We start from the raw sequence: 23,929 nt of genomic DNA on the forward strand, positions 1-23,929 counted from the left end.
CCCAGGATTTACACATAAACAGTATCAAACATTTAAGAAACAAATAACCACAGAAGTATTTAAACTATTTGAGAAAATGGGTAAAGAAGGAGCCTTTCCATATTTCTTTTATGACACAAATATATTTTTCACATATGAAGCAGAAATAGAAAAAAAAAAAAAAAACAGAGAAAGAAACCATAGACTAGTTTCTTTAATGCACATCAATGCAAAACTTTTACATAAAATACTAGTGAGGTGATTATAGCAATACTTCACAAAAATCATATATTATTCAGCTGAGAATTGTAACAGAAATGTAAGGTTGGTTCAATATTAGAAAAACTATTAGCATAATAGGCAATATAGACAAATAATAGAGAAAACCAACAAAAATATATGATCTCTGTTCGACAAAGTCTTTGAAGAAATAGAACATCCATTCCTATTGACAATTTTAGAGAGTATAGAAATAAATGGAACCTTTCTTAAAATAATAAATAATCTTGTTTACAAGAGTATTATATTTAATGGAGAGAAACTTGAAATCTCACTAAGATCAATGTGACACAAGGATGTCCTTCATTACCATTATTATTAAGCATATTAGAAATATTTGCTACTTAGAGGCACCATCTCCCCTCCCCATGATCAGAGGTGCTTACACTAATATCTTTTATTTTTAAAAAAATTAACCAGCAAAGAATAAAGAACCCCAACACAGAAACTTCCTTCAGAAACAGAGAGAATAGGGGTTTATCTTCAGAGAAGGACTGAATTAAAAGAAAGAAAGAAAGAAAGAAAGAAAGAAAGAAAGAAAGAAAGAAAGAAAGAAAGAAAGAAAGAAAAGCTTCAACCCCAAAGAGTACTGTGAAATGGCTTCTTGCCCAGAAAGAATTTATAAAAAGAATTAAAAAAAGAATTTAAAATCAAATGAGAGGCATTGAGGAAAAACAAACATATATAAATAAACCATCCAAGAAAAACAAGATTATAAAAAAGTTATATATATATATATATATATATATATATATATATATATATATATTTTACTAGCAAGTCCAGGAGGAAGAAAGAGAAAGAGAAACTCCATTTAAAATAATTACAGAAATTATAAAATACTTGGGAATCTCCCTGCCAAGACAAACTCAAGGAGTAAATGAACTCAATTACAAAACATTTCATACAAATAAAGATAGAACCAGACAACTGGAAAGATATTGATTGTTCATGTGTTGGCTGAATCAATATAATAAAAATTACAGTTCTACCTAATTTATTTATGCAGGGCTATAATGATCAACTAACCACAGAATTATTTATACAGCTTGAAAATGTAATTAATTTGGAAGAATAAAAGGTCAAGAATATGAAAAGTATCCTTGAAAAAAATATGAATGGAAAAAGGCTAGAAGTACCACATTTCAAACTATATTTCAAAGTAGTAATCATTAAAATAATTTTGGCCTGGTTAAGAAATAAAGTGGTAGATCAGCAGAACAGATTGGGTACATAATGCATAGTAATGCATGACCATAGTTATTTAGCATTTGATTAAATACAAAAATTCAAACTTTGGGGTATAAGAACTCAACATCTGACCCCAAAAATTGCAAAAACAAAAAGACAATATGGAAGAAACTAGGTATAGAACAACATTTAATGTAAGTGATGGAGGCATAAAGGGTGAGATCATAAGTAAATTGGAAGAACATGGAAAAATGTACCTATCAGAGCTGTGGAAAATTGAAGAGTTTATGATCGAACAAGAGATAGAGAAGATGAAGGAAGTAAAATGGATAATTTTGATTACATGAAATTACAAATGTTTTACAAAACAAAACCAATATAGCCAAAATTATGGATTGAGTTGGGCTAGATTTTAATGAAACATATGATAAGTTATTTCAAGGTATTCTAGTGGGAAAAAATATAATGGTTCAGGCTATATGATAGTACTAGGTGAATTTTAAATGAGCTACATGGCTTGATCTATATCCAAGTGATGATATGATGAAACTGAAATGATGTCAGAGATTTAATCAAGATCTCCCCTTCTCTGAGGAAAAGAGGGTATCATTGAGGTACAAGGGGCTTTAGAAATATTATAGAAAAACAGGATTGACATGATGTAGAAGAATTGTGCCTATTCTTTATGGGCATTGCCATTTCCACTTTGGGTTTTTTCTATGTGTTTTTGGTTCCTATGAGCTGTTTGAATATTCTACATTTTCTGTGGAGTGAAATATCCAACATGTTTTTGTTACTTTGAGTGCTTACCTGGAAACTCTGATTTCTACAAATGTGTAGGTAACCTAGACATGAGCTGTCTAAAAGCTGTATGACATAAAGATATCCTGGAGCAAACTTTGGGAGGTAAAATGATAAATTATATTTTGGGTAGCTTCTGTGATTGAGCTTAGCCCAACAAACTATAATTGTTGTCTTCCCAATCAGAATGTAAGTTCTTCATAAGGGTATTGCCAGAACTGTCAAGATGCCTGGAACTCAATAGATGCCTTAAAAATATCTGTTCACCGATTATTGAAATGGCAGCTATGAATTATAAAAGAATAGATACATAAAAGGACCCCAAGACCCTGAAAGTTAGAATAGTAGCTAGACAATTTCTCAAGGAAATTTTACTAATTTACCAGTGCTAGTTCTATGGTTACACTCAACGTACATTATAGAGGTACATCCATGGTCTTTAAGCCACAGGTTATACACACACACACACACACACACACACACACAGAGAGAGAGAGAGAGAGAGAGAGAGAGAGAGAGAGAGAGAGACCCTTAAAAAGGAAAACAAAAATAAAACAAATGTTCAAAGAAATTTGGACAATCACTGGTCAGGGCTATTGTTGACGGGCAGGAAGTCAGACAGTCACCTCCCAAATTTCTTCCAAACCTGAGGCTAAACATTTTACCAGTTATTTTTGCTTCACAGTTCTGCCTATGACCTATGTCTTTCCAACTGGCATTTCTCCCAAGTTTGACAGAAATATGAAAGAGTAAACATCTGGAATGACTTTTTCCTCCTCAATATCAGCTTGGGATTTCCAACAATGATATTTTTAAAAAATGCAAAGACTTTATTGTGGTCCCAAAGCTGTATTCCTCAGTAGGACAGAAACAGGTGCTGAAGCCTTGTTGATGCTTTCCACTTAGTGTGATAACATATTTACGGTCTCCTTTCCCCTCACCAGAGGCCTTTCTTGAAGCTGGATCAACTTTGTAGGTCCCTAATTAATTACATAAATATTTCACTGGCCCCAAATCCTCCCATTTATTCTTTGTTTGAAAAGCCAATGATTTTAGACCATGGGAAAAAAGCTGAATGCCTAGAGTTTTAGAAAAATAAAATAAAAAGCTTGTTCAAAAACACATTTCTTGGGGATATGAATTAAAAGCCCTTGTGTGAGGAGACATAGAAAGAAAGAACTTTTCTTGTTGGCAGGAGGGATATGAAGGGTGAGGAAAAACATTATCCAGAAATGTTACCCACAATTCCCCATGAACTCTCGTTTTCCTCCCAAGCACTTTTCTGCATCTTTACCCATAGGGAGCTAATTCTTCAGGATATTGACAAGGTAATTGAAATTGGGCTTCTTAAAGGTTAAACTTCTATTTTGCTCATTTACAAAAAGAATATATTAATTCTTTGTTCATCTCAGAATCTACCTTGGTTACCCTCTAGACAGAGAAGCTGCAGATTGCAACTCTCTCAATTTTAATACACGATACGGGGAAAATAACACTGGATTCAAAATTGGAGGACTTGAGTTCTGACCCTTACTCCGAGAACCTGTCAAAGTTAATTACATGGGCATCAGCTTCCCAATCAATAAAAGAAAGGAAGAGTGGGCTAAATACTCTCTGAGATTCCTTTCAGTTCTACAATAAATCTAGGATCCCAGGAACAGGAGTCTTCCATGCTATTTAACATATCCTTGCTCAGATGTCCTTAATATAAAATAAATAAAATATAAATAAAAGGCCTAAGCTGACTTCTGTATTTTGTATTACAATCAAATGGTTTAGAATGGGCTTGACTGCTCTGCTGTGAGAAGATACATTGGCAAAAGCCACTCGACTGTGAGAAACTGGAACATTCAGACATCCCCTTGCCCAGATGCCCTTAAGATTCTAAACTTTAATTGTTGTCTTCCCAATCAGAATGTAAGTTTGATAGAATAGGAATCATTTCCTTCTTCATAAGGGCATTGCCAGAACTATCAAGGTGCCTGGTACTTAATAGGTGCCTTAAAAAATATCTGTTCACTGATTATTGAAATATCAGCTATGAACTATAAAAGAATAGACACATAAAAGGACCCTAAGACCCTGAAAGTTAGACTAGTAGCTAGATGACTTCTCAAGGGAATGGTACCAATTTACCAAAGGAGGTGCATGTGAACATAAGCCAGAGAGAGTGCTGGTTCTATGGTTACACTCAATATACATGATAGAGGCACACCCATGATTTATTATTGTATTTATTATTATTATACATATTATATATAATGAATATAATATATAAATAATAATTATATAAAATAAATAAATATATTAAATATAATAAATACAATCTATAATATTTATTGTTATTGTTTTATTTATTATGAATATTATTATATATAATATTATTATATTTATATATAATTAATATGTAAATATTATATATTGACACCCAGATGGAGGAAGCTAGGTAATGTAATGGAAAGAGCACCAGGTCTGAAGACCTAAATTTAAATCTTAGATACTAATTATGAGACAAGATACTTACTAGCCATGTAAGCGTAAGTGCTTCCTTAGTTTTCTTATCTGTAAAAAGGAGATAATAATAGCACCTTCCCCCCAGATTGAAGATCAAATTAAATAATAATTGTAAAATACTTAGCACAATGCATGACGCATAGTGAGTGCCACATAAATATTGCTGTTGTTGTCATTATTATATTATTAAGCAATAATTCACCATTCAGTATTTATTATAGACTTATCACAGTAGAACAAAAATAGAGAAGGATAGAGAAAAAAACAATATATTTTTTGAACAAAAATATTCTGAGCTGTTTTCTTTTACAAAGTCATATCAAATTCTGTGATATAATTGTTATTCTTTGAATATTTAAATAATTTGAAATAAATTAAATAGTTTGAATTAAAAATCTGAATATTTAAAATATTCATGTGTATGTATTATGTCTATTACAAAGGACATCATTTTGTATCCTCAGAGGACTGGTATTCAACAATACAGACAACCACAAAGAATAGTCTTAGCTAAAAGAAGACTCCTGATCAAAGAAGAAAAAGAAATTCAGGACATATTATAAGAGGCTATTGAAAATGTATGGGAATGTAAAATATTAACTAAGAGAATTAAAGAGAGTGACAAAGCACTTTGTGCTGTAAATTAGCTAAGGATTTCTAGACCATTTACAATTCTTAATAAAATAAGTCTTTCAGAAAATGATTGATGCCTGATTATTACATTTCTTCCCAAGGAGAATATACTTGATAGAGTTAAAATGATGTTACTTAAGAAAGAATTATCTGGAGACCAATTATTAGAATTAACTTAGAGGAAAAATCCAGTCAAAGCCCCCAAAATAACTACAGGTGCTAATAAGCTTCTGTACATCATGATATATTATTATAATTTCTCAGTGGAACTACAGACACATTAGCCTACTTACTGATACTCTCATATAGCCTTCCATCTTCCTTTCTCACACTTTTGATCTAACAATCCCACTCTGCCCAGAATGTCTCCTCATGTTTGCCTCTCAGTTTTCCCAGCTTACATGGAAGTATTACGGTCTTAATATATCATTTAATCCAAAGCTTCTTAAACTGGGTTATAACCCCATGTGGGGTTTCATAACAATGTGAGGTTTCAAAATTATGATTTATTATCAGTAAATATTTTATTTGTATATCTATTTTATATAACTATGTACCTGGGATCACACAAAATTTTCTCTGCAAAAAGGGGTCATGAGTAGGAAAGGTTTAAGAAGCCTTGAAATCCAATCCCTTCATTTTATACACGGGGCAAATGAGGCTTAGGGACAACAGAGTAGAGGGGATAGGACAATGAACTGCTTAGACATTTATTAAATGCATAGATAACCACATACAAATCACTTGATCTTTCTGTGCCTCAATTTCTTCATCCATAGAATGAGAGAGTTGAACCTAAGGGATTCCTAGATTTCTTCTAGTATTGAATCCATGGTTCCAAATTTGAAATCACCAATGGATTCAAAGCCCAATTTCTTGACTCCAAATTTTCTGCTCTTTCTCATCAGTGCAAACCATTTTCTCAGCTTCTTAGAAGGCAATAAAAGCATATACAATATGCAATATTGGATTTGGGTTGAGGTAGAAGCAATGGTAGGACTATAGAGGAAGAAAAATACCTAAGAAATGCTGTGGATGTGGAATAGCCAAGTCATTATGTCTGGGGAGGGAGAGAGAAGGAAATAATAGGTTAACCCCAAAATTTTGAATTGTGAGAGCCATGTTGAATGGTAGAAAAAGAAATTAGAAAGGCGATGACATTGATTGTGGGGGTGGGAGGGGAGGAAATCAAAGGATGATTGATTCAAAGCTGGAAAAAAGAGGTCACTGAGTCTAATTCTCTTATGGTATAGCCGTGTCACCAAAATGTGAACCCAGATCTTCTAATTCCAAAACCTGTTCTCTCTTTTTCACTTGAATGTCCATGGAAAATCTTAGGGGGTGATGTAAGATGGGGTTTTGAAATCATTTGTGTAGATGAAAATATGGATGAGAAAAGAGCAAGAAAGGGGAAAAGCCCAGGAGAAATCTTGGGGGAAAATCCATATCTAAGAGGTTCAGAAGATCAGACACCTGTAAAAGAGGCAGAAAAGGAGGGGTTAATGGCATGGAGCCAAGAGCTTTCAGTATTTCTGAAGCCAGGGAGAAAAGAGTGAATGTAATAGCAGTAGGAGGCTAACAGTGTCATATGCTACGGAAGGTCAAGGGGGTGAGGATTGGAGAAAGGCAAAAGGCGTTGGCGATCTGAAGGTCACTGGTGACCTTTGAGGGAGCAGCCTCAGCAGAGGCGTGGGGGCAGAAGCCGGATTTGCAAGAGATGGAAGAGCGAGTGGGTAGTGAGGAAGTGGAAACATCCACTTCATTTTCCATCACTTACTAACAGTCAAATGACTTTGGTGAATCGCCAAATGTTGTGGAGCTCATCCCCAGAGTGGGGGGCTGGGGCTTGGTTCAGTGAGAGAAGCTACAGTTTAATGCCCCTGCCCCTGCCCCTGAAGCTCGCATAAGGCCTGTTAATTCTGAGCACAAAAACTGGTAGCTCTTCAGCAGATTATCTATCCATCAATATCTATCTATTTATCTATGTCAGTTTCTATCTATCTATACCTACACATCAGTGTCTATGATTTATCTGTCTCTCTAAAATTGATCAATATTTATTCATCAGTATCTATCAGTATCAATAATTGTCTATTATCTATTAATATCAATCAATATCTATTCACAAGTAATTATCTATCTACCCACCACCAGTATCAATCTGTCTATCTATCCATCCATCCATCCATCTATCTATCTATCTCTCTATCTGTCAGTCTTTCTCCTTGTCTGTCTTTCTGTCTAGCTAGCTATCTAATATATCATCTCTACAGCCTGTAGTAGTGGACAGAAAATTCATCTGACAGCAGGAAGAGTTGGATCTAAGCTCTGGTTTTGACATATCTTGGCTGTGGGATGTTGTACAAATCATTCAACCTCCTCAAAGCAAGTCTCTAAGACTAAAGAAGGCAGACAAATAACTAGGGTGCATTGGAGAGGGAGGATGACTCCCCCAGGAGCCCCTGGCTCTAATAAAATCCTAGGTCGAGGTGTTCCATCTCTCTGTAAAAGGCTCTAGATCCGTGTCTGTCCACTGAAAAGACCGCCAGGATCTTCCATAATGGTGATGATGGCAGCAAGGTTGACTTGAAGATTGGGGGAAGTCAGTGTCAATGGTGAACTCCTAGAGGGTATCACTGGAAGGATTTCTCCTCCTGTCTCCTCCTCCCCTGGCTAACTACCGGAAGTCTTTACGATTAAGAACTGTGACTCAGAGAGATGAGCCATGAACAACAGATGGGGGCTGTACAAAGGCAGACTTGTGCCTCCTCCTAACACACGCTCCATTTCATTCAACAAGTGCCTCTTGTACTTTTCTTTTATTTCAATCTGGGTTATTGCTCTTATGAGATTGTGAGCTCACTACAGGGCCACGCTGGATCCTCAGGCTGACTCTCTGTGGAGTTCTTTGCATAGGGGAAGCAAAGTGAGCACTAACTCTGGTGGTTTCTCCAGGAGCTGACATCCTATGGAAATGTTTCTTCCCTTGGCTACGGGGCCAGCTGACTGATGTGCTTACTGCCTCTCTGACCCCCTGGAGGCCACTCCCAAGGATGTGGGGACATTGTGTCTACAAGCCAGGTCTTGCTACCAAGTACAGCAAACCCATTAGTATCTATGATTTATCTGTCTCTCTATAATTGATCCGTATTTATGGATCAATTATATCATACATCATATATATATTATATATATACATACATATATATATATATATATATCCTGAGTTTCACAACATGCAATACATCCAGTATCAGTGAGGGAATCAGCATCAGAAATATCAGTACTAGTTGTCATATCCCCATCCCCCCAGAAATTCAGCCCTTCATTATCAACGGACTCTTTTATCCTAGATCTTTCTTGGTGTTCACTAAAATCTAGATTTATTCTGAAGAAAAGGGATCTCTAAGCTCTTTTTCAGGTTGGGCTACTTTTCTCTGACAGCTCGTGACACATACAACCACAGATGCTTTGCTTCCCAGTGTCATTTTTAGACACTGTCTCAGCCCACATTGATATAATTCTTCATTTGAATCTTCTTCATCCTGATCATAATGATCAAGCAATTATGAGCATTTATCAAGTACCAGGATGTCATGTACTATACTAGATAAGGAAGATACAAATACTAAAGGAAGATACTTTCTGACCTTAAAGACCTGATTGTCTATTGGGGAAAACAATGGGAAGACAATAATGTATATAAAGGTAGCTGCTTTTTGACAAAGGCTGATGGGAAATATAATTTTTTTTTAGGAGGAAGCAGTGGCTGAAAGGTGATGGAAAGTGAAAGCTGGGCAAGATGTGGGAGGAGAATCTCAAGAACTAATGAGCACTGCAGTAGAAAGACCTGGGGGTAAGTGGAAAAGCCCCATCACCAGCCACTAGGTGATCTTATATAATTACAGGCAGTTGGAGTTTTATCTGGTTCCTTGACTCTCTTATGCAATGATCTTCCTTACTCAAATGCCGTTCTTTTCTAACTGTCAGTGCTACTGAGATCTGATGGACTGTTCCTCTCTCTACCTCATCCCCATCTTTTGTCTCACCTGCCTGACATTACGTACTTGGGATTTTCTGCTCTCTTTAAATTTTGTTTATTTTCTGTCAGTATTTTTAAAATAATTACTTTTATTCCCAGATATTAGTGTGTATTCTGAATTCTATTTCATTTTAAGTGTGTAGCTGCTAAAAAGAAGTTTAATCCTGAGCCTCTATTGAAGAGCTTGCTCTCTCATCTTTTCTTAATTTCTCTTGCATTCTTTCTTTTTTTCTTTCTTTTTCTCTCTCTTTCCTTCTTTTTTTCTCTTTGTCTCTGTCTCTTTCTCTCTGTCTCTGTTTCTGTCTCTCCGTCTGTCTCACCAGGATATGTCATATACTGTACTAGTTAAGAGAGATACAAATGCTAAAGGGAGACAGTTTCTGACCTCAAGGAGTTTATAGTCTACTGGGGAAGACAATATATAGGTATATAAAGGTAGCTGCTTATTGACAAAGGGGTTGATGGGAAGTGTAGCTTTTCTTGAGTGGAAGCAGTGACTGAAAGATGATGGAAAATGAAAGCTGAGCAAGATGGGAGTGTCTCTGTGTCTCTCGAATCAAAGAGGACCTTTATAAATCTACAAAGCAGAAATGGGATGATCCTAGAGGGAATTTTTGGAACTCTTGAAGGAATCAGGAAAGGCTTCCTGAAGGAGGTAGCGCTGGAACTGGCCTTAAAGGGAATTAGACTTTAATAAATAGGACTGAAGACCAAGTGCATCATGGGTGTGATGGGATGCTAGTATGCAAGTACCTATAATGGAGTGCTGTCTATGAGCAAGTACAGTGAAGAAATTAGGAAAGGTAGACTGGGGCCAGGCTGTGAAGGCCTTTAAATGGCAAACAGAGGAGTTAATCATTGATCCCAGAGGCAATAGGAAGTTAGGGAGTTTGCTGAATAGGAGAGTGACAGTTAGATCTGTGACTTACAATACCTTTGACAACCACACAGAGAATGGATCAGAGAGAAGAGAGAGAAGGCAGAGAGAGCAAGGTGAAGGTCACTATCGTAGCAGGGAGGAGTGAGGAGTTGGACGGTCCAATCTAAGGCAATCACTGGGTGAGTGCAGAGAAGGGAGAGTGCACGAGAGATGCTGTGAGCAGAGACAAGGTTTGGCAGCACCTGGCTTAGGCTGAGCCAGGGGAAGAGCAGGGGAGGACACTGAGCTTATGAATGGGGATGCTGTGAGAATGGTGGGTCCTTTCCATAGGAATAGGGAAGGGCTTGACGGAAAGACTGGGGATTCAGTTTTAGACACAACGAACATGAATTATCTGAGGGAAATGCAATGTGAAATGCCCAATAGGCAGTTGGTGAAGGGAAGAGAGAGACAGAGACAGAGAGATAGACACAGAGACAGAGACAGAGACACATTCAGAGACAGAGAGAGACACATAAACTGAGAGACAAAAAAACAGTTTCTTTCTCTCTCCCTGGGGAGAGAGATAGAGAGACAGATGGAGAGAGAGATACCCAGAAGGAGACAGAGACAGAGACAGAAATAGAGAGACAGAGACATAGAGACAAAGACAGAGAGAGACAGAAAGACAGAGACAAAAAGATACAATAGAGAATGACAGAGAGAGACAGAGACAGAGACAGAGGCAGAGACACACACAAACTGAGAGACAGAAAGGCAGGGAGACAGCAAGAAACAGAGAGACAGATGGACAAACAAGGATCCTTGGACATTCAGAGTATAGAGTATATAGGACGAGAGGCTGGTCAACAGGTATGAAAGGCTTAAGAGAGGTCAAGAAAGAAGAAAAGAAAAAAGATCATTAGATTTGGTCAATGAGAAGAGCACTGGTGGAGCAAGTCTGGGTCATGTGATCCCAAGAAGCTGGATCAGTCAAGCCTCCACCACCTTGACCTCCCAGAACAGGAATTATGTACCACAAGAAATCCACAAGAGAGACCTGAAACCCTTAGCAAGAAAAGCTTGCTTAATCACCAGGACAGAAACTGAGTCATAGAATGCTCCCTCAGCAATTCTCCCCCACTGGCCTCCACCCCAAGTAGGAACTTAAGCTCACTTACTTGCATCACAGAGGGAAGGAAGCCCCCCTGTTGCCCTGACCCTAGAACAAGAGTGGCTGCGATGGGCCTGAAGGAAAGGGAGCCAGATCCCAATGGGAACCACTCCTGTCCCCACTGCAGGTGCTCAGAGTAGTGAGTAAACCCTCCATTGCCCAAAGTGAGGGGACTGAAGCAGCTTCACACACCAGTCCTGGGGGCCCTAACTACCAGCAAAAGGGAAGAGCCAGAAAATGAAATAAAAGAAGTAATGAATCTAAAACTATAGGGTGACAAGCATAACAACCTCCAATTAAATCCCAGCCCACCAGCTAACATGGGAACGTGTTGGGTATGATCTGTTGGATCCTGAAAACCAGAAGGAAGACTGAGCCAGTGCTGAAGGGGAAACAAAGCTCGCTAAACAAATAAACTACCCAACAAAGTCAATCACTGCCTAACAGCAGAGAATTCTGTGCACTCACCAGAAAGCATGACAAGAAACTTGAGAATGGTTAAAAAGACAAATAGAATAAAAGAAGTCATTAGGGATGAAGAGAGGTAAACAGGAGAGCTCCCAGTACAAAATTAAAAAGCAGATGCTTTTTATTTCAGGTCCCCTCTTCTCCCCAGTTCCTCGGCCTCATTAAGTGATCCTTAGATTATCCCTCACCTCCCACTGAAAGCTTTTATATATATATATATATATATATATATATATATATATATATACACACATATGTATATAGTCCCACAAGAAGCTTATAGTCTAGTGAGGTAGGAAAATGTGAGATCTACAAGTATGGCCCTAAAAGGACCAAAGAGGAGCAGACCATTTTACAATGAGAATTATGGAAGGAAAGTCCATTTTGACCAGTCAAAAGGGTAAGTGAAGGCTTCCTGGAGGAGGAAACATCTACGATGGATCTTGAAGGAAAGGAAATTCTCAACCAGATACAGATGGAGAAGATGGAAGGAATCTATCTTTAAAATAAGAGGATATAACAAAAATCATGACAAAAGCTACAGAGAGGAGGTGGGCAGAACGCAAACACAAACAGAACACAAACACACTGAGGCAGGAGATCTGGGTTCCATCCTGACAATGTGATTTGAGAAGACACTTAGATTCCATTTTCTAATATGCAAAAAAGATTGGGTTGAAGTCAATGGTCTCCACAGTCTCTTCCAGCTCTAAATCTATAATACAATAATTCATTTCCCTTCTACAGACCTCAATTTCCTCCTCTGTAAAATGAGGGGGTAGGCCTAGATAAAAGTACATGATGTATAAGAATATTTTAAGGTTTAAGGCTCACTTTAAATACATTAGTAATAATAATTAAGAAAAATTTATCTGCACTTAATTGTAGCCTTCTTGGGGTTCCATTTTGTAATTAAGGAAACAGGCTGAGAGAGACGGAATAATCTTCCCATGTTGTTTGGTCATTTCAGTCACATCTGACTCTCCATGACCCCCATTTGGGGTTTTCTTGAAGAGATTAGTATTTGCCATTTTCTTCTCTAGCTCATTTTACAGATGAGAAAATTGAGGCACACAGGATGAAATGACTTGGCCAGGCTCACACAGTAGTGACTGTCTGAGGACAGAACTCATGAAAAGGAGTTTTTCTGACTCCAGGCTTGGCAGTCTGTGCACTGTGACACCCCTTAGTTGCCTCTAATCTGCCCCTCACCACATATGTGTCAGAGTGAAACTGGAAGAAAGGAGGAAGGAAATAAGCATTTATTAAGCACCTACTATGTGTCAGGAACTATGCTAAGTATGTTACAAATGTTATCTCATTAAAATTCTCACATACACACACACACACACACACACACACACACACACACACACACACACACACACAAAGACCTTACGAGATATGGGCCTATTATTTTCCCTATTTAATAGTGAAGAAACTGAGGCAAAATAGAATTTAAGTGACTTTCCCAATGTCATTCAGCTGGGTCAATATCTGAGGCTGAATTTGAACTTGGGTTCAAATGGAATTGGAAACTGGTTTTCTGCTGCCTCTTGGAGCAGCCCTTGTCATCCTACCACAATTGTGACATTCTGGGCCTGTGTCTCAATTATCCCCAGAGTCCCTTCCAGCTCCAAAATGCTCATTCTATATTTGACTCCAGGCAATAATGAGCCAAATTAAAAATATAACTGGGTGGCTTCGGCACACACTCCGGCCTTTTCAGGGCAAGTGTTAAACTCTTCCCCGAGAACAGACCGGCCATAGTGCTGTGTCCTGCAACAGGCAGCCCCGCGGGGACTGCGAGCCCAGCGGTCTGTGGGGCTCCATTCATTCGTGGCCGTGTTTGGGTTTATACTTAGCACAGCACACTGAGTCCAGTCAGAAGTGGCCCCTTGTTTGGCCACAAAGGCTGCCCAGAGCCTTCCCTGGAGCCTGGGCCAGTAACCCAGTTCTCAATGGGGGCAGTCCTGCAAAGGTCAGCCCTGGGCTCCTCCCCAGCATGAGCTGCCCTTGCTCCTGCTGATGATCCAGACGCCCACCTCGGCTCATTCTGGCACTGGCCTGACCCTCGCCTCAGGTCCGAGCCATGAGCTGGAGGCCGTGGCTTTTCTGTGGGCTGGCAGTGACGTAGTATCTGGAATGGCCTGAGGCTTCCCAGGGACCACTAATCCCACATTTAGAATTGAAGCAAAACTTATGGAGCCCTTCATTTAACAGGAAGGGAAACTGAGATTGGGAGGGAGGAAGTGATTAGTCCAGGATCCCAGAAGTGGCGAGCATAAGAACGGTGAGTTATGGGAGCCCTTTGGAAGCAAGACTGTTTTTGCCTTTCTTCACTGCCCTATCTCTGGATCTCTATTTGCTAATCTTTGACAGTGTCAAACACTTACTATGTGCCATATATACTTAATGCAGTGCCAGCTCATAGTAATAGTTCTTGACTAATGCCCAATATCGGGCTCTTTCTCATTGTTGCTCGGTCATTATTCAGTCCTGGCTGATTCTTCATGACGCCATTTGGGATTTTCTCCACAGAGATACTTGAGGGCTTGGCCATTTCCTTCTTCAGTTCCTATTACAGATGAGGAAACTGAGGCACATAAGATTAAGTGACTTGCCCAGGGTCATACAACTGAAGTATCTGAAATGGGACTTGAACTCATCAAGATGAGCCTTCAGGATTTCAAGCCCAGAGTTCCATGCACTAGGGCACACTCTGCAGCCCACTGTGCCCTCGTGCCCTCTCAGCACAGCAGTGCAGTTGGGACCAGTGATGGACCAGGCGTTCACCCCAAAAACTGTCCCTGAGATTTTGAATTTTCTCTTTTTTAATCAATGATTAGAATAGCAGGCGTGTATGGAGGAATTCAGAGGAAAGTCAGGGAGGATGTTTAAGTTGAAAGATTATAGGGTTGGGCAGCTTATGGATAGAGCACCAGCTCTGGAATCAGACACACTTATTAGCTGTGTGATCTTGGGTAAGTCAGCTAATCCTGATGATCTCACAAAAAAAGAAAGAAAGAAAGAAAGAAAGAAAGAAAGAAAGAAAGAAAGAAAGAAAGAGAAAATAAAATATTACAGGATTAAGGGGGAGAGATCTAAGTTTGAGTCCTAGCTCTGCCATTATTTCCTTTTATAATATTGGATAAATTATTTCTCCACTTGAGTCTCAGTGGTTAATCAGCCACACAGGAGTTTTATATTGTCATCATTCAGGCTCTACTCTGAGGACCAAGATTCAAATATCAAATTTGCCACTTAATATTTATGTGACTCAGACCCCTGGACCTCAGTTTCCCCAACTGTAGAATGATTGAATTTGATGGCTCCTCAGGGACTTTACAATTCTGAATTCTATGATGTTCACTGAGTATTGGATCTAAAACAGATTCCTACTCTGAGCCTCAATTTACTCATCTGTAAAATAAAGGGATTGAACTACGTGCCCTCTGAGGTTCCTTTCCAACTACGAATTCTATGATCTGATTTAACATATGATCCTAAGCAAGGCCTCTGCTCTGAACCTCAGTTTCCTGTTCTGTAAGAGACAGAAGAGAACTTAGGGACTGGACTGTATCATCAGGAAAGAGCTGATCTCTGAGTCAGAAAGACCTAAGGTCGAGCCTTGGCAAGCTCCCTACCAGCAAGAAATCACAGATCTAAATTCTTCTCCCGACAAAAACACGATCATTAATTTGTACTGCCCATGGCAAATCCCCTTATCACCATAGGGATGATGGGATGGAAGGAAAAAGGAGGAAGGGAATGGCATCTCTACTCTTAGTCAACATCTATGCCTTTACTCATAGCACTGATTTCAGCCTCACCTGCCTCCTCTGAGGACTTACCCATTGATCTCTCCACCTTCCCTACTCATCCTCAGTGTCTCCCTTCTCTCCTAGTTCTTTCCTCACAGCTCTCAAATAGACTTCCATCATTCTCTTGGAATCAAATGGTCGTATTTGCACCAAGAACCCTTTAAGCAGAAAGCTTTATCTCAACCTACATTCTCATGGGCCATCTTCTACAGTCCAGGCTATGGAAGGTCAGTGAAGCCTTTTGGCCCTGGAGCTGTTGCCCTGGGGTCCCCTCTAGTGACCCATTATGTCCTGGATGGCTTCACTTTGGCCATTCTCCTACAATTCTCCACCCTTAACTCTTCAGGACCAAATCAACCCTCTGTCCCAACTGTGCTAATAAGAGGAGCCAACGTATATATTTTTTCTCACCATACACCAAAACATCATCTCTGGTCTCACCTCCCCTATGTGTATTTTATCCTCCTCTTAGAACAGAAGCTCCTTGAGGGCAGGGACTTTGCCAGTTTTGTAAACACACAGCACAGTGTTTGACACACAGCAAGTACTCAGTAAGGGTCTTTTTACTCACTAGTCCTTTATACTTTTAATTCTTCCTTCTCCCACATAAACCAAAGGCACTCTATCTCTCCCTCCCAGATAATAATGTTCATATAAAATTTATTTCCATTTTTTTCTGCTTTAAGTTTTACAAAGGGCTTTGTTCAGCAAATGAGCATCCCCATATTGTAGATCAGGAGGCCTACAGAGGTTCATCAATCACCAAGCAATATTATTTACTAAACACCCACAACCGAGTGTTGGGGATGCAAATGCAAAGTTATTAAATGACCAGTGATTTTAAGGCACTTTCCTTCCATGGGGGGAGACAATATGAATATAAACAGCTTTTTAAGAGTCTTCAGTTACTAAGCAGGCAACTGGGAAGCACCATAGTGCCAGATCTAGAACTGGGAATTCCTGAATTCAAATCCAGTCTTAAATACTTACTAGACACTGGATATATCACTTCACCCCGTTTGCCTCAGTTTCCTCATTTGTAAAATGAGCTGGAGAAGGAAATGACCAAGCACTCCAGTATCTTTGCCAGGAAAATTCCAATTGGGGTTGCCAAAAGTGGGACACACATTAAAATACTGAACAGTTACTAAGTAAGGGAACTGGAACTCAGAGCCAAGTCATGGGGTGTTTAATTAGAATGGATATCACCAGCCAGCCATCTATTCTTCTTATCCCCAAAGAAGGATTCTACTCATACTATATTCAACAAATCATTGGTCTTTGCTCAAGACTTGCCCAAAGGGGGAAAATGTCCCCTTTGAAGGCAGACAGCTCTAATTATTAGGAAAAAATTTCCCACAATCCATCCTAAAATTGTTTCTTTGCAACTTCCACCCTCTGGGACCAAATGGAATAGTTCGCCTCTCTTTTATGTACTTTCAAGCTCTCTTTGCCAGCTCTACTTCTTTCTCTTAGCTAACTATTGTCCTTTCTTTGAGCCGATTCTAAGTTCAGCACTCCTCCCTCAAGCGGCCCTCACACACCTGCCTGGACATTCATCCCCCCAGAAAGACCCATTTCTGTGCTGTTCACCCCCTCTTTGTGTGTTCTTCCATGTGTTCAGAAAAGCAAAATCCCCGACAAACACAATCTTTTTCATCTTGACAAAAGACACAACACAAATCCAAAAGCAATAACAAATCATCATCAGACTTTGTAAACATAAGTTCAATGTGTATATGGAATTGAGCCGGGGGTCTACCAGACACATACTTTGCTCCTGAATCTCCCCAAATCAGAGCAGAGTTCAATTAAAGAGCATCTTACATTCTCCTACCCTTGGCTCATTGGAGACATAAACCAAGCGGTTAGTGCAAGAGAAGTCCAATGACTCATGACCCAATTTGTTTTCCTATAATTTATTTTTTCTGGCTCCTTGCTTTTAGAGGCTGGCCACGTTCAGAAAGCCCATAGCTACCACAGCTGGCAGTCAAGCTCACTAGCCAAGGTCCTTCCCATCATTTCTGAAGTGTGAGGGTAGGGTCAACTCTTATGGACACACTCGATTGCAAAATTCTCACCTCAGAAACGGAAGACTTAGTGGCCTCCATTGTCACTCTAGACTTAAGAAAGTGATGGAGAAAATGTTAATAATATCTATTCAACTTAAGAGTATGTTGTTATCCATATGTGTAATCATATGCATAGAGATTTATTTAGTCACTCATTCATTAAGTCGTTTGCTTGTTTATTCCTGGCAGGGAGAGGCCATTGTTAAACATTTACCAACCCATCTTGGCAGAAAGCCACAAAATGGATAGAGTGGTAGACCTGGACTTAGGAATATATTAGTTCAAATCCAAACTCAGACTCTTTTAGTCATGTGATGTGGGCAAGTCAATCAACCAACCTACCTCAGTTTACTCACCTGTAAATGGGAATAATAATAATTCTTCCCTCTCAGGATTATTGTGAGGATCAAATAAGATATATTTAAAAGGTATATATATATATATATATATATATATATATATATATATACTTGCTATTATTGCTGTTATTACTTTTAATTGTGTTTATTTGAAGATGACTCTTGAAGCTGATTAAGAGGAAGCATTTACTTTAGCGCTGTGAAAGTCCCTATCTTGAGCAACTTTTTTATCTCTTAAAGATTCAGCACTGTATTACCATCCAGCGTATGCTGCGGCCTATTTTAGGAGTGCTATGAATATGCCATCTAAGGAAAAGGCTGCGTGAGAAATGGCCAATCAGGATCCGTCTATCAGTTGTGGATACAGGGACTCGGGGAGATGGATGGAGCCTAGTCCTGGGAAGGGGAGAAAATAACAGCAAAAGAAAATGTTTCTTAGCTCTGGGAGGCACTCACCCATGGCTGGAGGGCTCAACAAAGCAGGCCATGGGGGGTGGGGAGAAGCCCCTTCCTGCCCCCAGAACATCAAGACAACAGTTTCTAACTCAATTAGAAACAGGACCCCCAAACCGTGCAGTCATCCACATATTAATGTCATCTATCTTCTGTTGGATTTTTATTTGTTAAGTATTTCACAGATATATTTTAATCTATTAATCTATTCTGGAACATTATGGAGGCCGTGCAGCCAGCCAAGGGCCCCCAAACCGCGATTGGATGGTGCAGTGGATAGAGCATTGGACCCGCAAGGAATGAGCTGAAATTCAATCTCAAACACTTACTGGTTGTGTGACCCTGAACAAGGTTTTTAAACAAGGTTGTTAAGGGGGATAGTAATAATACTTTGCATCCCAGAGTTATTGTGAGGATAAAATGTGATGATATATTTAATGTGCTTTATAAACCTTGATGTTCTATATAAATGCCATTATGATTAGAACCTCAGATACAACTGCCCGCACCTTAAAGAATGAATGTATAGGTCCTATTTTAGAGATATGAAGCACTCTCACATACATTATCTGTGGATAAAGCAAATATTAACACCCCGATTTTACAAACGGGGAAACTGAGCTTAGTGGTAAAGTCAACACTGGAACACTCCTGATCCATACTCTTTCTCTAAGCTCAGGTATATTTACTTCAAAGAGGAGACAGAGCATTTTCTTTCTCTGTTCCTTATACTTTCATGGAATCATGGTGTACGACAAGAGAAGAGTTGAGAAAACATTTCTCTCTCTCTCTCTCTTCAGTGTACAAAAGGAGGCGTGACTGAGAATTAATTTTTTCTTTTTCTTTTTTCATCTTTCTTTGCTTCCTGGATAGGGGAGGGGAGGGGAGAGGGATAGACTCACAAACAAATAGGATATAAAACAATCAATCAAAACAGGAAACTTTCCAAAAGAAAGAGTGGAATATTAGGTCTAGAAGAGACCATGAACTCAGTGAGGGACATTAAAAAAGTCTTCTTTCTCAAGGTATCTGAGTCTACAGCTTGCCTGACACCCTCTGAGGGGGGCTTCTGTTCCTCCTTCTGTGCAATGAGAGGGTTACAGGAGATACTAATCTCTGAACTTCCTTCTAGATTATGACTCTCTAAATCCTTCTGGGCTTCCATTTGCCCTTTCTGTAAATCTGGACTGGACTATAATCACAAGTAAACATTATTAAAATGCTTAATGATCAGCTCCCTGGGGTTGGGGTGGAGAGTATGCAAGACATTTGTTATTCAGTTATTTCAATCATTCAGTTGTTCAGTTATTTCAGTCTTCATAACTCCATTTGGGGTTTCCTTGGCAGAAACACTAGAGAGGTTTGCCATTTCTTATTCCAGCCCATTTTTACAAATGAGGAAACTGAGGCAAACAAGGCAGAATAGAACCCAATTTCTTGCATAGGGTCACTCAGCTAATAAATGTTTTAGGTGGGATTTGAACTTCGGAAAATGAGTGTTTGGGACTCCAGCCCTGGCACCCTATCCACTATACCACCATGCAGGACATACTTTTAACTTTAATCTGCATTTATTAACATTTCATTCATCACTTTCTTAAGTCTAGAATCAACAAAGCAATAAATCAAGCCCTGATTTGAAACACTGGATGATTTCTGAGGTGTAAATCAGCTCATTAGACAGTCAATTGGAGCACATTGCAAGGGCACTGTCTAAATCTCTTCCAGCTCTGGATTTGTGAACTTAAAGGATTATGTGCCGATTCAAACTCTCACTTTACCAAAAAAAAAAAAAAAAAAAAAAAAGGAAACTGAGACCCAGAGAGAAGGAATTATTTCTGACTCATCCCACTACAGCCTTCTCACATCCAAATTTGTTCACAGATATGAGGCGTTTCTTCCAAATTTTCTAAAAGAAAGGGAAACATAATCAAGAGCAAGACCTTTTCCAGTCCATACAATGTTCCCTTACACCCAGCAGGTGGTGCCATTGATGAACAATTCCATGAGAACTTGGAAAGGAGGAGGAGGAGGATGCTGGGAAAAGCAGAGGTACATTTAGTACCAAGCCCTAAAAGCAGCAGCAGCAGCCTGAGAGCAAACACTTTTTTTTTTTTTTTTTACATTTATTACAGGAGCTACAAACAATTCAGCATCTCAGAGAAAATATTAATTTCCTTTTTAATGCAAGTGAAAGCGCTAAGGCCAGCAGGGAGGGAGGCGGCTGATTTGTGGGCCATCAGAACCACCTGGGACGGATGCCTCGGCTGAAATGCCCTTACTTCAGATCGCTGATCAGAGCTAATCACAAGTTAGAAGGAAATACCGCTTCTTCCATAATAGATCTGGGCAGAGGCAGAAGGGAACCCAATCTCTGGGAAACAGCAGCAAGATGGCCAGTGAGGACTAATCGGGGAAGACCAAGTCCCTCCATCTCATTCTACCTCCTGGATTCACCACATCTTAGTACAGAAAGAGCCTGAGAAACTTTAAAACTTGGGGCTGGGAGAAACCTTAGAGATGAGCAAAGGATGAAAAAGCAACTATTAATCACTTACTGTGTTTGGCTTAGCCACAGGCACTGGATTCTGAGAACAGAGGAAAGGGGCTGGGAGGGTAATTTCTTTAGGATAGGAAATTCGACTAGTGTGGTCTACACTTTCTCTTCAGCTTAAAGTTTTAGGGAGCTGTCTAAACTACTAGGAGCCATCCAAGAGTCCTCTGCCCTGGCTCATGTATGAAGGACAGGATTTGAATCTAATTTCTCTCCTGTCCTCCCCCTCAAGGAATTCAGATCTTTAACAGGGAGAGATAATACATTCATGGGAGACAGCCAGTGAGTAGTAAACTATGGTACTGATGGCCATGTCCTATTTGAGAAACTGCAAAGAGACCAACGAGCAGCTAGGTGGCACCATAGTACATAGAATATTGGGCTTGGAATCAGAAAGACTCAACTTCATGGGTTCAAATCCAGCCTCAGACACTTACTAGGTGTGACTATGGACAAGTCACTTAACCTGTTTGCCTCGGTTTCCCCATCTGTTAAATGAACTGGAGAAGGAAACAGCCAATCATTTCAGGATCTTTGACAAGAAAACCCCAAATGGATTCCCAAAGAGTTGAACTCTACTGAAACAACTCAGCAGCAACAACACAGTAGGGCAATATACTTAGATCAAGTATTGTGTGGAAGAGAATCAGGTATAAGTAGACAAAGATAGAAAAGACAAGGATATAAAGATCCTCAAATGAAGATGAAGATCTTTATAAACATATATTTATACGTGGATTTAATTTGGATTTGGTGGCCCAATTCATATGACTTGGGAATCATTTGAGGATGAATAGCCACTTAAAATATACACTTCATGTTTCATAATCCTTGATAACCTTAAAATACAAGTCAGATCATGTAACTCTTCTCTTCCAAAAACTTCAGTGGCTCCCTATTGCCAAAACTCAGCCATTTCAGCCTGGCATTGGAAACCTTTCGTAGTCTTAGCCCCTTTCCCCCTCCCCCCCAAACACACACCTTGTCAGTCATACAATCACTCTCTGTCCAGTTTAACTGGCATGCTGCTGTTCCTGGTACATGACACTTGATCCCCAGCCTTCCTGCCTTTGTACTGGTTGTACCCCAGGCTTGGAACGCTTTCCCGTTTTCTCTCTTTCCTGCCTCTTTTCAATCACCACTTAGGAGTACATGGGCTCCTTTCCTGTTTCCCCATTAGGGCTGTCTCTCCTCTGAGATGACACCCTATCACTGCCTTTCGTTTGTATCCATCTACTGTGTTCTTGATTTAGCCACCAATAAAATGGAAGTTCTATATAGATGATTTTTTTCTTCTTAAAGTTCATTACTTAGCATAGTACTTGCACATAGTAGGTGTTTAATAAATGTTTATTTCATTATGATTCTTGAATCTCTTGTTTGAAGTTACATATGTATAGTGTTAAGCAAATGGCACACACACACACACACACACACACACACAGGGATTGCTTATAAAAAGTTCTTATAAAAAGAAAATTCTTTTTAAACAGAAACATGCAGTAATATAAACATAGACTGGGTGAAAGGGAATGGCTCAAGAACTCTGGAAAACACAGCCTTGTTTTTCTGCAGCAAAACCCCTGCCTTGACACTGCCTGCAGAGGCAGTCAGGAGCACATGTCCGTTCTCCAGGACCCAGTGTGCTAATGTGGACAGAGGCTGCTTGGCTCAAAAAGACCTGAGATTGATTTTTGGCTCTGCCCCTTGCTGGCTTGAGAGCACTGAGTAAGCCATTCCTGTAGCCTCAGCTTCCTCCTTTGAACACTGGGTAAGGAAAGGGGGAAACAGGAGGGGGTTTCCTAGAACCAGCTCTTCTCCTTCTCCCCCTCCTTATTACTAATGAAATTAGAATTACCCTTAGTTATTTTGTATGTCCTTTTCCTAAATTCAAAGCTTCCAGACTCAAGTGTGTCAGAGATAACATTAATAATACCAGTCATAAATAATAACCATGTTGCTTAGTCATTTCCAGTCACATCTAACTCTTAATGATCCCATTTGGGGTTTTCTTGGCGGAGATACTGAAATAATTTGCTACTTCTTCTCCAGGTCATTTTACAAGTGAGGAAACTGAGGCAAAGTTTAATGACTTGCCCAGGATCAGTTAGTACGCATATGAAGCTGCATTTGAACTCAAGTCCCACTGAGTTCAGGGCCAGTGCTCTACCCACTGTACCACCAAGCTGCCTACACATGTTCTATGTTATCTGATTTGATGCTCACAGTACTCCTAGAGGTAGAAGTATTGTTACAAATGAGGAAACTGAGATTGAGAGAAAGCTTAACTAACTTGCCCATCTCCCAGATCACAGTAAGTGTCTGAATCAGGATTTGAACTCAGGCCATCCAGATTCCAAGACCAGTATATTGTCCACTATGCTGCCAATCTCTCTCACTCTCTATGAGCCTCAGTTTGCTCAACTATAATATGATGATGGTAGACCCTATTTCATCTTATTATGGATGCAAAGCTTCAACTTCAAAGCCAATTTCAAAATAGGAACCTCTCTGGTCTCTTTTGATTCTCATTTTCAATTCTTCAGGGATTAGGCTGTTCTGGGTCTGGAAGATAAACTATGACACTGAGGAAATATTGATATGAAAGAGAAGCATCTTTGTCTCAAGGAGAAATTTGCAATTTCTTAATCCAAATCTCACTCCCTTCCTTCTGGCTACAATATATTTCAAAGAAGAAATTATAAAAGACAACCAAAGAACGAGATG

The 23,929-nt window shown here is 39.4% G+C and overlaps 1 protein-coding gene and 1 long non-coding RNA gene across 3 annotated transcripts in view; one reads left to right on the forward strand and one right to left on the reverse strand.

Moving 5' to 3' along the window:
• LOC116423736 overlaps positions 1-9,253 on the forward strand; it is a 99,825-nt gene extending 90,572 nt beyond the window's left edge. Inside the window, exon 4 of the long non-coding RNA XR_004234251.1 lies at positions 9,154-9,253. This is a non-coding gene — a long non-coding RNA (uncharacterized LOC116423736). The remainder of the gene's footprint in view (positions 1-9,153) is intronic.
• The window catches only part of FGGY (FGGY carbohydrate kinase domain containing), a 499,331-nt gene that overhangs the window by 39,523 nt on the left and 435,879 nt on the right, over positions 1-23,929 (reverse strand). The gene's annotated exons all lie outside the window — the stretch shown is intronic.

The sequence above is a fragment of the Sarcophilus harrisii genome, chromosome 4 (genome assembly GCF_902635505.1).
Source record: "Sarcophilus harrisii chromosome 4, mSarHar1.11, whole genome shotgun sequence".
NCBI classification, from domain to species: Eukaryota; Metazoa; Chordata; class Mammalia; order Dasyuromorphia; family Dasyuridae; genus Sarcophilus; species Sarcophilus harrisii.